The sequence below is a fragment of the Octopus bimaculoides genome, chromosome 29 (assembly GCF_001194135.2).
Source record: "Octopus bimaculoides isolate UCB-OBI-ISO-001 chromosome 29, ASM119413v2, whole genome shotgun sequence".
NCBI classification, from domain to species: domain Eukaryota; kingdom Metazoa; phylum Mollusca; class Cephalopoda; order Octopoda; family Octopodidae; genus Octopus; species Octopus bimaculoides.
Window position 1 is genome coordinate 11,727,845 of NC_069009.1, and position 5,790 is coordinate 11,733,634.

Sequence of the window (5,790 nt, forward strand, 5' to 3'; positions counted from 1 at the left end):
AGTTGAATCCTCTCCAAATAACTCTTCTGACCATTCCCCAATGGACTCCAGATTTGACCAAATCACCTGATGTTATTCAGTTATTATCAAGTCAGTCTAAGTGAAAGGGGCCACCTCCAGTTTGGCTTCACTTGTGAATATTCATTTTCAGGTAAATTTCCTCAAAAGAATTCTTTTATTTGGGGGCTGGAGGGAATTTGATATCACTTGGCTGTATGATCTCTATTAAGTCACTTTTTATTGAAGCATCTACAGACATATGTCATGTGGTAAACTTGTTCCATTATGGCAATATAACTGGAATTATCAGCTTCCAACACAATAACCCGATCAATAATGGTTTCAAGAAGAACCTAACTTGAGGTCTTAGGTTGGAATAAAGATGCTTTGTCATGGAATTTAACTTTTGCACATTTTCTTCATTGCAATAAACTAGCAGTAGACTCAGTGAAAATGTAAAACAAACCAAAACTTTGTCGTTAATTCACCTGTTCGCCCTTTAACAACATATTTTAGTTCCCTCTTCCAAAAGACAGTATTCACACTATTTGTGTTTTCTAGTTTATCCATTATTACCAACCATGCCAACCTCAGTGGATATTTTACGAAATAGCAGTAGTGCCTTTAATGCAAGTAGTTTACAGGTAACCTTTTGAGTGGAAATTACAGGTAGCCTTTCAAATGGAATACTGTAATTTTATACTCACCTACTTGCCACCAATTGCTTCCTAACCTCTTAGCCACTCTCAGGAGATCCTTCTCCTCCAAGTTTTAACTCCCTGAAATAAATATTTCCAAGTTTTATAAATCATACTAGAATTTCTTTATTTCTGTAAATAGTCTATTCTTCATTATTGTGAGACATTCTTATTTATGGTCAACTCATGACCTCAATGGCTTTGGTCAATATTTTGAAACTTTCCACTGTGTTACTATTTAGGTCCACAACAAAATAGACCAACCTTCCTAAACCTCGTCTCTCTCTCTCTATTTTGACGGTCGACATAATCTAACAATATTGCAATTATTTCATTCAATTATCATTTGATAAGACTGTTCTTCTCGTAGCTCTGTTTTTTTCTTTCTTATACGACATGTCATTGTCCTCTTACCTCTAGAGTTCACTTACCAACATTCTTCTTTTGCCTTGACTTATTTATTGCTTATAACCCATCTTTTCTTTATGCCTTGATCTCAATCACTTTACGCTTATTAGACAATGAGGCAGTGTATCTCCGTCCTGAACATTTCACACGTTTGCCCTCAACATTTGTCATAGTTTCTCCTACTGTTTTCAACTTCACAGGCTTCTGCTGAACTTTGACAAATGACTGCATTACTTATTTGCTTTAAACTGCCTTCTTTATCACATAGTTAGTTAATCCAGTCTATCCAGAACTACTTGCATATCCTTTCAGTCTATTCTTAATATTGTTATGTCATCCATGAGTATGTTCTTAGCTGATTTCACTCAAGCCATTTCTTCTGATCAATCTGCTGATCTAAATAACATCTCAAAATCAAAGCATAAATCAAATGACTGATATTGTGCTACCTACAGCAATTCCAATTTCAAGACGACGCCAGTCTCTTGTGAAATATTGTCCTGACTGCATTTTGAAATTGTTATAGCAGCTCTTGATCAGATCCCTAATCTTCTCTTGTATATAAAAGAAGTCCATTGGTTTCATCAACAATTTGTGTGGTACAGAACCATAAGCATTAACCCTTTCATTACTAACCTGGCCGTATCCGGCTGAAGAATTTTTTAGTTCATAAGACCAACCCAGCTGTAGCCGGCCGAGAGTACCCATTGTTATTTAAATGTATATTTGAACCCAAATCTCGTTAGTACATTCGTTAAAACACTTGATTTCACTTTGCAAACAGTTGAGTTATTGTACCCGATATTGTTTGGCGTGATATTTGAACTCAGTGAATTTTGGAAGATTTTTTTCCACATTTTTTGCGGCGTTAATTTTTTTCAACTTTGAAGATGGAGAGGAGTTTCATGCTATCAAGCAGTGATTCCGAATTTGAAGGTTTTTTTTAACAGAAGATATGGAGATATCGAAGAAAAGAATGAATGAGCTACAAAAGTACGTGGTGAACAATAATGAATTGGATATTTCTGTATCCGAAACTGAAAGCAGCGACGTCGACAGCGAGGATGATTTTACACCAGAAAAAGATTTAAAAAATATTTTTATTAACAATTTTTCTGAGGAAACCGGGTCTACCCATAATCTTTCTCAGGGAGCGAAACCATTAGACTTCTTTTTCATGCTTGTTTGAAATGATTACTGCGGAAACAAACCGTTACGCAGAATGTAAACAAGCCGGAAAAAAAAGATAGCTTGTGGTTTCCTGCAACCGTACATGAAATACGGGCATTTTTTCCATAAATATTATTATGGGTATTAGACAATTACCCAGAATAACAAATTACTGGAGCAATCAGGAACCTTTTGGCGATGTTTCCAGTATTATGATGCGAGTACGATTTGTGAAGCTGAACCAATATTTACATGTGAGAGACACTAGCAGTACTCCCACCCCGCCCAGTACGTGGAGAACTTTGAGACAAAAATTATGCAATAGAATTGATTAAGAACCCTTTCTTTAATTATGTTCCAAATATCACATTAATATGTTGATAAATAAAAAAGTTACAGGTGTTTAATGAGACTAGTCTAAATTCATGATTATTTTAGAATTTAATTGAAACTCATGAGGGGTGTATTTTGGTCAGAAATATAGTAACGAAAGGGTTAACCAGATCAACCCATACAACATTCAAAACCCTTTTAATAATCTTTCAAACTCGTATTGCATCCCAGATTGAAAATGTATGTTCCACACACCCAACAATTCCCGAGATGCTAGCCTTCTGCCCACTTTCAATCCTAAAGCCATTATTTTGTAGATTTGTGGCTGATCTCTAAGCAAGTACATCTATGTAAATCTTGCTATCAAGACTGAAATTGGTCTGAACTGGTTAATCGGTTCAACTTGAGCTTCCTTTGGTAAGTAAACTGTTTACTCTCCTCTTTTTTTTCGATGTGTCTGATATTTCTTTGCCCAAGTTAGATGGAAAAAGTTTAATTTTGTTGAGGACAGGACAATCTTTCTAGAGCTTGTCACAAAAAATACACGTAGGACCTCTTATAAAGTGGTTGATGTTGGGAAGGGCATACCACCATAGCTGGATTGTTTTATTGAGATGTGTTCCTCAGTCAAACAATCAATCAAAGTGTGCGGGTGATTGGACAGTGTCAACCCGTCGAATCCCTACGAGCATGGACATCAGATGAGAAATGATGAAAACAACGTCATTGAGTCATCATCATCATCGTTTAACGTCCGCTTTCCATGCTAGCATGGGTTGGATGATTTGACTGAGGACTGGTGAACCGGATGGTTATAGCAGGCTCCAATCTAATTTAGCAGAGTTTCTACAGCTGGATGCCCTTCCTAACGCCAACCACTCAGAGCGTGTAGTGGGTGCTCTTATGTGCCACTGGCACGAAGGCCAGTCAGGCGGTACTGACAACGGCCACGCTCAAAATGGTGTATTTTATGTGCCACCCGCACAAGAGCCAGTCCAGGGACACTGGCAACGATCTCTCTCGAAAGTCCTTACACATGCCGCGGGCACAAGTGCCAGAAAGGCGAGGCTGGGCACAGGTGGCATCCCGATTTCGCTTGATTATATTGTATATTACGGTAAGTATCTATCATGAAGAGAGAGAAAGAGAGAGAGAATCGCTATCTCAGCAGCAAATCAAAGTCTTCTACTTGGATAAAGACAATGCTTTGTGGCTGTAATGATAGATTTACTATCAGCAAAAAAGTCAGGGTGTTCACACTTGGAACACATTTTGTTATGTCTACCAGATTATGAGATGTATCTGCCCAAACAACATCAACAACAACAATATCCTATCAGTAAACATAGTAAAAAAATGTAAAATAAACAAAAACGTCATTAGTGCACCATTTAACCCTACACTACAACATATTTTAGTTCTCTGTTCCAAATTACAATATAACTCTTTTGTCTTCTAAATTATCCATTTTATGAACCATGCTAACCCGTTGGATATTTTATGAAATTTCAGTAATATCAATATATTTTTTTTAATTACTACACAGCTAACCTTTCAAATGTAAATTAAGAACGGAACCTGTTCTCTGTCGATAAACTAAAGAAGCTCAGGTGAAGTGTAAGTTTATAGAAATCTATTAAGTGCTGTTATTTTATACTCACCAATTTGTTGTGATGTTGTCAGAACTTTCTTCACACACATTGGAGTTTCTGAAATGAATATTTTCAAGTTATACATTTTATAGTATAATTTTATTATCGTTATTAATAATCTATATTTTATTATTGTGAGACATATCTATCATCAATGGTCAACTGGTGACCACTATGCTTTTGGCCACACTTTCTAAGGTGTCTCAATCTAATAGCTCAATATTTAGAGCCACAACAAAATAGACTAACCTTCCTAAATCTCTTCTCCCTATTTATATCTCCTATATAATCTAACAATTCTGCAATTATCTCATTTAATTATCAATTAATAAGATTGTTTATCTCTTAGTTCTGTCTTTCTCTTCTTATCTCTGTGCCAAATCTATGTCATTGTACCCAAAACTCTAGATTCCACTAAGCGAGATTCTTCTCATCTTTTACATTTCAGACATAAAAGTCTTAGAAACTTAATCAATGGTAGCAGATTAATTATCATGTTAATTGCGTATATTTGTAATACATTAGCACACTGCGATCTATAGAGACTGGATATAATCTGACTAAAGAACATGACTTTCATTACAAAGAATATGATTGTGTCTTAGCACAATTGATATTATGGTAGTTCCATGAGAAAACCAAAGAAAAATGTCACCAGGCCCGCCCAGTGTGAAATACCAATAATAAATTCTTTTCCTGGTCAAATAACAATGACTGGGTTTCATAATCTAATTTAGACAAAACAATCAAGTCAGAACTAAAAGCAGAAGGTGAAAGACTCACAAAGCAGTACATCTTTTAGCATTAACCTCGATAATACCAAAACTCTTAGGTTTTTGTGTAACTGAAATATCTCAGAAGTAGTAAATTTTTATCTTCATTTTTTTCTTGCATATTTATTTTCATACTTATCTTTGGCAGTGCACTACAAACTGTGATATTTGAACCTCTATATGATTAAACACAATTTTTGTTTGTTATTTCTTGACGAAACATACATGGCTTCCGTGACGTCAACATGTATACGCACATACAGAATACACACACATATAATGAATGTCATGGCATGTCAACACAAACACACATTTGCTATCTGTGACATATACACACACATTATCTTTGCGCTTCCTAAGAAAAGAAAAAAACCTGTTGACTTTTTGATGTACACAATATTTTAATCACTTAGAAATATTTTTAATTGAAGTCCCCTCTCGACCCAGAGTAACGTGGTGGTGGAACAAGGAGGTAGACGGGGCTATTAGACAAAAGAAACAGGCTTGGAAGGACTGGAAGAACGGTGGTAGCAGGGAATTCTACCAATCTGCCAGAAGGGAAGCTAGGCGACAGGATTATTTAGCCAGAGGGGAAGCAGATAAGAAAAGATTTGCCAATGTTCTGCGCCGTGAGGACCAAAGACTCGAGGTATTTCGTGTTGCAAGACAGTGTAGGAGAGAGAATAGTGATGTCGTAGGAGAGAAATGTGTTCGCATGGATGATGGTACGCTTGCACTAAATGAGGCTGCAAAGAA

The 5,790-nt window shown here is 36.2% G+C and overlaps 1 long non-coding RNA gene across 1 annotated transcript in view; it reads right to left on the reverse strand.

Annotated features, from left to right (window-relative positions):
• The window catches only part of LOC106874689 (uncharacterized), an 11,567-nt gene that overhangs the window by 1,318 nt on the left and 4,459 nt on the right, over positions 1-5,790 (reverse strand). The window contains exons 2-3 of the long non-coding RNA XR_001410032.2: positions 4,271-4,318; positions 708-779 (exon numbers count right to left, since the gene is read on the reverse strand). This is a non-coding gene — a long non-coding RNA (uncharacterized LOC106874689). The remainder of the gene's footprint in view (positions 1-707; positions 780-4,270; positions 4,319-5,790) is intronic.